General features: G+C 40.6%; 1 pseudogene; it reads left to right on the forward strand.

Annotated features, from left to right (window-relative positions):
• Positions 1-1,789: 1,789 nt before the first annotated feature.
• LOC132424314 (14-3-3 protein eta-like) lies at positions 1,790-2,698 on the forward strand (annotated as a pseudogene).
• The last annotated feature ends 6,814 nt before the right edge of the window (positions 2,699-9,512 follow it).

Below are 9,512 nucleotides of genomic sequence, written 5' to 3' on the forward strand. Positions count from 1 at the left end.
AATGAATCCTGTATGTTCAAATCCAGAACAGTTACCTAATCACCTTCTATTCCCTAGTTTGTATCTGAAACATTAGCTCTAGTTTTCATATATTATACATCATTTTGAAAAACATGTGAAGTCTAGAACATCAGATATATATGTCAAAAAAAAGTATACAAAAATCATGAGCAGTAGAAAATAAATTTTAATTGAAAGCAAGACTAAGAGATAAAAGCAGAACAAAGAGCCATAAAGTAGAAGGGCCATGATGATACATGCAGGGCTTACAAAGTTAATTCTAAGTTTTCTATTGTCAAAGGAAAATGACCCCCTCTAAGTGTTTCTAATAGACACTGTTGATTCCTACTCAAGATCTCTTCCTCTCTCTTCATTATTTAAAAAAAAAAACAAGAACTCTTTTATTAAGGTAGCTTCGTAGATTGGGGGTAAATTCTGATTAATGTAAGCCAGCCATGGTCATCTCATCTCCTCTGCAACAGTTGTGCTGCTAGGATTTGTTCTAGTTGGGCACCTAACGTGGTTCTGGCCAATGCAATGGTAGGAGATAACTGGGGGTCCTCTGGAGATGTTTCTTTGAAATTAGCTAGAATACGCTGAGAAAGTTTATCATATGGTACTCTTCTGGATGTTACTGTTTGAGGATTTCACTCCTAGCGCTACTGCAACCATCTAACAACCATGACATTGGCTAGCCTGACAAGCTTGACACTGAAGGTGCATAGCTGGAAAAAACAGGAATTTGTGATTGCTGTGAATATCACTGAGTTGCTGAATAATCACTCTTAAACCAAACTGTCTCCTGACATCTTGTTAACTGAGGTTATACATTTACTGATGCTTTAATAATTGGAGCTAGTGTTGCAGATAACCCTCATTGTTTATGAGGGAAAATACCTGTTGTTCGGGAGAAGCAAAATGTCACTAGCAATTAGCAGAACATTTTCTAAAAAAACACTTTCATGTGGAACTTCATAGGGAAGGGAATGAACACTGGGATGGACAATATCCTCAAACAAGATTCCTATAGCAAATATAGAGGTAGGTTTGATAATACTTTTATGAGAACATAGACCCAAAAAGAAACTCCATGAGAGCAAACCATCAGGGCTATGCAATCTAGATACGTTTTAGTCATTATTTAAGTGAATAGTACAGATACTATCCATTTTATGGAAAAGGAGGAGCCTGGTGAAAACTCTGCTGAGCAGATAAAACATCCCACGTGCACATGGCCTTCGAACAGGAGGACTGGCAGGAAAACACAATAATTAACATTTATTACCACGGACCTTACTCTTAAGTCTTAACACCAGAGACAGAGGTTTGTTCAAACTTTATTGAGGCAATTTGGGGTTATCGGTTATCTAACTTCCTTCCTGCAGTGAGAAGGGAAGCAAGTCTACTTCTTTACTTGCTTTGTTGGTATCTAGAGGGAACTTAAGAATGAATGCTATAAACTGGAAAATATTTACTGAAAGAAACCTCTAAAGCACTTTCATCAGATCATGAAGTGGATAAAAAATCTCAATCATATGTTAGAAAGGAGGAAAAAGGAACTATAAACTTTTTTCCACACTCCAGACACATCTGAAAATGAGGTAATACAGCGCGCGGTCCAAGCCAGCGAGAGGGCGAGCGGCGGTGCCTGCCGCCCGCTGCCTGGGCCGCCGCTGAGCCAGTGCGCGTGCGCGTGCGCGGCGACAGCCTCCGCGGAGACCCGGAACGCACACGCGAGCGAGCGAGCGGAGCGGAGCTGGGCGCTAAGTGAAGCCGGACCTTAGCGGTAACGGGGACTACGAGCGGCTGCTGCAGCGGGCGCGGCTGGCCGCGCATGTGGAGCGCTGCGACGACAAGGCCTCCGCCATGAAGGCGGTGACCGAGCTCAACGAACCTCTCCCCAGTGAAGACCGAAACCCCCTCTCCCAGGCCTACAAGAACGTGGTCGGTGCCCAGCGGTCTTCCTGGAGGGTTAGCAGCAGCATCGAGCAGAAAACCATGGCCGACAGGAATGAGAAGAAACAGGGGAAGGTTAAGGCTTACCAGGCGTAGATTGAGAAGGAGATGGAAACGGTGTGCAGCGTCGTGCCGGCTCTGCTGGACAATTTCCTCATCAAGAACTGCACTGAGGGCTTCCCTGGTGGCGCAGTGGTTGAGAGTCCGCCTGCCAATGCAGGGGACGCGGGTTCGTGCCCCGGTCCGGGAGAATCCCACATGCCGCGGAGTGGCTGGGCCCGTGAGCCATGGCCGCTGAGCTTGCGCGTCTGGAGCCTGTGCTCCGCAACGGGAGAGGCCACAACAGTGAGAGGCCCGCGTACCGCAAAAAAAAAAAAAAAAAAAAAAAAAAAAACTGCACTGATTCCCAGTGTGAGAGGAAATGTCCTCTACTTGAAGATGAAAGGCGACTACTTCCGCTACCGGGCAGAGGCAGCTTCCGGCGAGGAGAAAAACAGTGTGGTCGAAGCTCCGGAGGCCACCACGAGGAAGCCTTCGAAATCAGCAAAGAGCACATGCAGCCCACGCACCTCGTCCAGCTGGGCCTGGCGTTCAACTTCTCCGTGTTCTACTATGAGACCCAGAAAGCGCCGGAGGAGCCCTGCCTCTAGCCAAACAAGCCTCCGAAGATGCCGCAGGCGAGCTGGACACATTAAACGGGGATTCCTATAAGGACTCCACGCTCATCATGCATCTGCTGTGAGACAACCTCACTCTCCGGAGGAGCGACCAGCAGGACGAGGAAGCCGGAGAAGGGCCACGCGGGCGCCTCGGCCCGACGCCTACCCTCACCCCAGCACCACCGCCCCTGCCTCGCTCCAGTCACTCCGTAGCTAGTGCTGAACCTATCTGTATGGCAGGACAGCTACTCGGATCTACTCAGATATGCTCTCCGCTCCCCCGGGAAGCAGTTCCGGACAGATTCATGGGCATTGCGGGACTGACGGTTTGCTGTGAGCCCACGGGAGCTTTCTTTTCCGATTGTGCAGACAGGTGCGTTCTGAAGGAGGCATTTTACTCTGCCTGCCAAGCTAAGTGAAATGCAGGTGAAAGCAATGGGGAGGTTAGAACGGAGGATTAGCCGACACAGGCTGCAGTCGGTGTTTAAACAGTTCATTTAAAACAAGCTGATAGTGTTTTATTAAAGCAGTAAATCTGTGCATGCATAAATGAATTCACCCCTCCCGCCTCTTTCTTTAGCTGATGGAAAACTGTTAAGGGAAGCTGAGATGGAGAGACCACTTGCTCCTTTCCATCAGCTTAATAATAAGCTGTTTAACGTGAGGTTTACAGTAGCGCCTTGTTTTGCCTCTTTAAATTATGAGGTGCACAAGCCTTCTTTTCAGTGCGATGCAGCTAAAGTTTTGATATCTGTAACTTTTTTTTTTGGTTACTATTGTTTAAGAATCATGGATTTATGTTTTCTAACTCTTTGGCTATCGTCCTATGTGTCAACCCATGTCAATCAAAATCGGTGATTATGAAATGCCAGACTTCTAAATTAAATGTTTTGGAATTCGTTGGGTAAGTAAGTGCTGCTTTGGGGGTATTTAAGAAGAAGAAGAAAATGAGATAAAAACCTTAGATGATTCAGTCTAGAATGTTAATAAGATTCCCTTTGTATCGCAGTGTCTCACACAGTTTATTAAAAAGTTATTTATTGTTGAAATGAGACTACAGTTGACTCTTAAACAATACAGGTTTGAACTGTGAGGGTCTACTTATACACAGGTTTTGTTCAGTAAATACATGCTACAGTACTACATGACCCTGATTGGTTGAGTCCACGGATCTGGACCCCTAGATAGGGAGGGCAGACAGTGAACTTACATGTGGATTTTGGACTGTGCAGGAGTCAGCGCCCCTAACCACCTCCCCACCCCGAGTTGCTCTGGGGTCAACTGTAGTTAGTTAAAGACTAGTTACTCTGAAAATATGGCAGATAATATGGTTCATAGAGAGCTGCAATCCCTTATTTATTTTCTTGGAAGTCCCTTTCGAATTCATCCAAGAAAAAACTAATCTTTTGTTTTCTCTACACAGCTCCCCATCTAATCCTAACCTAGCTCATAGGTCAGGATTGTTCCATTCAGTAAGCCTTAAGAGAGCACATGCTTAGTGCCCGATGCCGTGACCAGTGCCGACAGCGCAAATCTGGACAAGACATCGTCCCTGGCTTCAACAAGCTCAGTCAGGTAAATCTTAACATTTGTCTGCCAGAGATTGATGGGTACTTAACTGTCTACAATCATAATGAATCAAGAAACCATTCAAATTCAATGATTTTGATGCTCTGACATATATATTCACATCAGTCAATTGAAATAATGTTAAATTTGAGAGAGAAATACTGAGTAGGTACTACTCGATATTTAGACGATGTGGTCTGGGAGTAGGGGTGGGAGAATAGTGAGAGAAGAGAATGGAAGAATGAACACAAAAATGGAAGAGAAGTGTCTGAAGGCTCAAGAAATTTACAAAACTGTGGGAGGAATTAATATGTAGATAATTTTAATAGAAGACCACATCAAAGGGACAAAGAACAAAGTGGTAGGAAAACGGAATGGAAAACAGGGTGGGGGAGGGGCAATTGGGAAGGTGTTATGGGGTAAGTAGCTTTTTGACTAGGCATTGAAAGAAAAGTATGATTTTTATTACAGGTTAAATAGAAGTTCATCCACCACCACAGACATTGTCCCAGCTTTAAGCTTTACTCTTCCACTCTTCTAAAACTCTGCTTTGCCATCATTCTTGGCAGACATCATTCTTGTTCCACTGACTAGGTCTTGAATTTCTGACCCTTAAGTACTTATAAGATTATCAGGAGGGAAGTTGCTTTTAATACCAAATTTTCTAGGTCATAATGGGATTTGGGGAAAATCCACCTGTCGTGGGGGTTATTTGACTCTAAATTTATATCAGTTCAACTTTATACCACAAACTCATTCTACATAGCTTGAAAAATAGAATCCATATATCACATTTTATAGCTAAAAGGTACACAGCCAGCATGTGACCCAAATATCTTGAATTTAGAAATAGGAAAGCAGAAACCAAAATATGTTAAGGGACTTGCTGAAGGTCACATTGGAATTTCTGTAGAAGAAATGGTGCAAGAAATTGGGGCACAGGTGACCTCATTGTTTTCTCTCCATCCCACTCACCTTCCTTGATTTGCTTGGGTTCACCACTGATTCAAAAATTCCCAATTGCCAAGACACCGGACTGCAAAGAAAGAGATTTGTTTGGGTGTCTTTACTGACATTCTGTATCTAGGAATTATTGTTGATGTGATAAAGCAGGAGATCATGTCTTTCACTGGAAACTTTCCACATAAATCGAAAACTGGTTTTAACACTATCCTTGTCTTTTTTCAACCACAACTTATGTATATTTTCCTGTCAAAAGGAATATGCTTTATGCACAAATTAGCATCTGTCTTGTTCACGATGAATCTATGTAATCAGTATAATAACAAGAGAAATGGCTCATAATTTTTGCCTTATGTTTTTTTCAATTTGAGAAATTAAAAAGCAGTGCCAGATTGCAGTTGAGAAATATGTTTAACTCCTGCAGCCACATACAGTCTTTATGGGAGGAAAAGTCCCATCTGTTTCCTCTGTAAATGGCACTCATGAGAGAAACACCAATTCAGGAATTCCTGTGATTTTATGAACCAAGCCAAAGCAAAAAAATACCAATGTCCTTGAAAAGAAATGATTTTTACTTTCTCTAGTCTGTGTCATATTCTCTGAAAAAAAGAAAAAAAAAGGTGGACCAAATGATCCTAATTTCAAACAGTTTAGACCATTTTCTGAGTAATTAATATGCTTAAATATTAACAGTATCTCTATCTCAAGGGTTTTCTGCAGAGAAGTATTAAGTTGCAATATTGTGTCCTATGATTCCTATGATTCCTATGTCCTATGTCCTATGTCCTATGTCCATTCCTATGTCCTATGATTCCTTTATAATTCTCATATAATTTTAGCATGTAATAAAAACATTTATGTCCTAACATGTTAACATATAGTACTGATGTGGAGAAAATCATTGGCAGATGACTTTGTATCTATGGGTAGAATTACAATCATTTTCATAAATATTATGTGATCATTTTTATTGCTAGCCACGTATCTGCAGTACAATGACAGAAGGTAGATAAACCTCCAGTAGGAAGTAAGAGGCCAGAAAAATACATTAAGTCAATAGAGAGCTTTGAAAACATAAAAACTAATTAAGTCAGGATGTTAAGAAATAGATATCTCCTATGAATTATATGAACATATCTAATTAATTCTTACACTCTAATGCTCTAATATACGATGAATGATTTAAAATTCTACATGTTCAAATGGAACTACAGTTTGTTCTTTGAATGCGTGAACTGTGTGACCTGATTGTGAAAAATAATTTACTGCAATCTAAGGCTGCATTGCGAAGAGTATAATATTCAGAACAAAGGAGATCAAAAGTACTCAAAGCACATCAGGAAAGGCAGAGCTCTTTGTATTAGAATGCCAGCTAGTAAAGATTAAAAGGATAAAATTAGAAATGTGCACCTGCCAATGTAATAACTGATGAAGGCAAGGGTCATCAATAGATGCTAAAACTATAGGTATAAATCTTGGAGAACAAGATAATCATATAGTCTTAAATTATTACCTCACATATTGTGGATTAATTACAAAGGAGAATACTGACCTTTATAAAGGAGGGTCTGGGAACACCATGTTAAATAATGGTGATCAAATGACCAAAATGTTTGCCATCAGTAATGAGACCAACTGATACCATGCTCCTCTTAATGTGATAGAATGATAGGACACAACTTTACCTATGTAATATTCTTGTGAAAATGTTTAACCTGAATTTAATAATGAAAAAGCAATCACATCAGTTCAAATTGTGGAACATTCTATAAGACACCTATCCCAGAGTCTTTAAAAAAGAAAAAATGATCAAAGAAAAAGAAAAGTGAGAGAACTTGAAAAAGGTTAAAGAGACATAACCACCAAATGTAAACCATGGTCCTTTGTTGGATCCTGGGGCAGGGAAAAAAAGAAACACCTATACATAACAATTGGACAGTTGGGGGTATTTGAATGTTGACTGTATATTGTCATAGCAATGTTACATTGGATGTGTTGATGGTATAGTGGTTATGTGGGAGAATGTTTTTGTTCTTACAGAATATGTGCTAATATATTTAGGGGCAATGTGTTATAATGTCAGCAACTTAATATCAAAGCTTCAGGTAAAAATTCATATATTTATATACAGACAGAAAAAAGTAAATAAGATAAAATATTAAAATTTGTGAATACAGGTGAAGAATATGCAGGTGTTCAATATAGCATTCCTTCAACTTTTCTCTAGGATTATTATATTTTTAATTGGGATAAAAAGAGTACATCAGGAATACTGAGTTCAATTCTTTTTTTTTTTTTTTTGGGGGGGGGGCGGTATGCGGGCCTCTCACTGCTGTGGCCCCTCCCGCTGCGGAGCACAGGCTCAACAGGCCCAGCCACTCCGCGGCATGCGGGGATCCTCCCAGACCGGGGCACGAACCCGCGTCCCCTGCATCAGCAGGCGGACTCTCAACCACTGGGCCACCAGGGAAGCCCTGAGTTCAATTCTTGATACCACATTTTAAAGGAGATTTCCACGTCCCAGAGAAAGGTGAAAGGATTAAATATCAAGCTGATGAGGATCAAGAAACAATGTCAAATAAAAAATTGGGGATTGTTCACATGCAGAAGAGACAACTACTCCTCTGGATGTTAAAATACAGTCATATAGAAGATGGAGTAAATTTCTTCTGTCTTTCTTCTGAAAGAATGCCTCAGACAAATGATTGAATGTAACAAGCACCCTAAGACCAAAAAGAGCAGAAATCGAATAGCATTTTTGCTGACGTGGGTGAGAGGTCTATGGAAAAGACCCCTTCACTCCCCTTCAACTCTAAGAGTCCATGGTTGAAATCAGAAACAGGACATAGTCTTCCGGAAGCACAGTGACACTCACTAGATAACAGCACCTCCACAGTGTGTTTCAGTGCTTTCAGACCATCAGATACAGATCTGAAGCAATACTCAGACTTCTGATTCCAAAAAAATATATTTAAAGAGCAGCACACCCATTATGTGTCAGGCATTTTGTTAAGCACTAGAATTCTAGAAGTGACAAGAGTGATGAGGTTTCTGCTCTTGTGGCTTTTCAGTCTAGCACATAGTTTTGGGAAACAATGAGAACCAAGAAAATAGGTTTTTGTCCATTTTATAGGAATGTTCTCTTGTGCTTAAAGAAGAACTATAAAGGTTACCCTGAAAAGCCAGTACTTCTTTATGAAAATATTTATGAAACAGTGTTTTGTCCTGTTACTGTCTAAGCACATGTCTAAGGAAGCTGCCCCAATGTACCTATCTTAGGAAAATAAACACCATTATTATTTACTTTTAATTTATTATATCTATTTTTTAATTATTTGGTACATGTACATACTCTAAATTTACATCAGTATGAATTAATGCGGGTTCAGTAATTCTTTTATAATTTTGCAACATAGACGTTTAGATAACTGAGTGTTCTCTGCAAAAATAAGGTTGATAATTACACTTTGCAATTATATGTTCGAAAACCAGGTACACGTTGAATATCGGTAAATGAAAAGAATGGGCTTTTTTCAATAACTTTGTCAATTTTCTGTCTCTATAAGAGGGGGTTTTGGTGGATCTTGTCCAGGATCTCCATAAAGCTGGAGCAGATCTATTGTTCAGAGTAGTCTGTGCCAGAGGAGATGGTCCTAGCTGACCAAAATTGGTAGGATTTTTTTTTAGGAAGGCTCAGGTATTGACAGAGGGAGTTATCAAATTGTGTGTAGGGGACAAGTGGAGGGGAAAAACAGTGAGGAAGCCCTGAGCATGCTAGACCAAAGATCATGGTGAAACCGTAAACTGAAAATGGTAAACGTGGTGAAACAAGATCAGTACAAGTGGTTCATGATTAAAGCTTTGAAGGTTTGGGGACAGGCTTTTATATGAATGAGTCTACTTGGTGAGCCTGACAGCTTAAAGGAACCAATATCAGAGAGACCAACCTATCGTTTGCTGCCAGACTCACTTTCTATATCCTTGCAGAGATTAGCAGAATTTATCTTTGGCATTCATATTTTGACTAAGGCATCTTGCATTTTCCCACAAAATCAAGCTAGTTTCTTCAGGTCTTTATTTATTGGCATCTCATGCTTGTGAGAGTTGGCTCTGGTCTTTCATCCTCAGCCTTGGGAAAATTGTTGCTTATTCACCCTTAACTACTCAGGTCAATACAATAGGGAACACTAGCCAGGCCCTTCACAGTAAGTATGCGGATTGTGGAACTATGATAATTTATGCCCCTAAGACTTTGTTTTGTTATTATTTATCAGTTAACTCAAAATAACTTACAAAATAAGTGATTTATTATCAGACACAACAAGAAATCAGAGTCAGTCCCAGTTAGTGGTTCCAGGATTGTTG

This window comes from Delphinus delphis, chromosome 4 (assembly GCF_949987515.2).
Source record: "Delphinus delphis chromosome 4, mDelDel1.2, whole genome shotgun sequence".
Taxonomy (NCBI): Eukaryota; Metazoa; Chordata; class Mammalia; order Artiodactyla; family Delphinidae; genus Delphinus; species Delphinus delphis.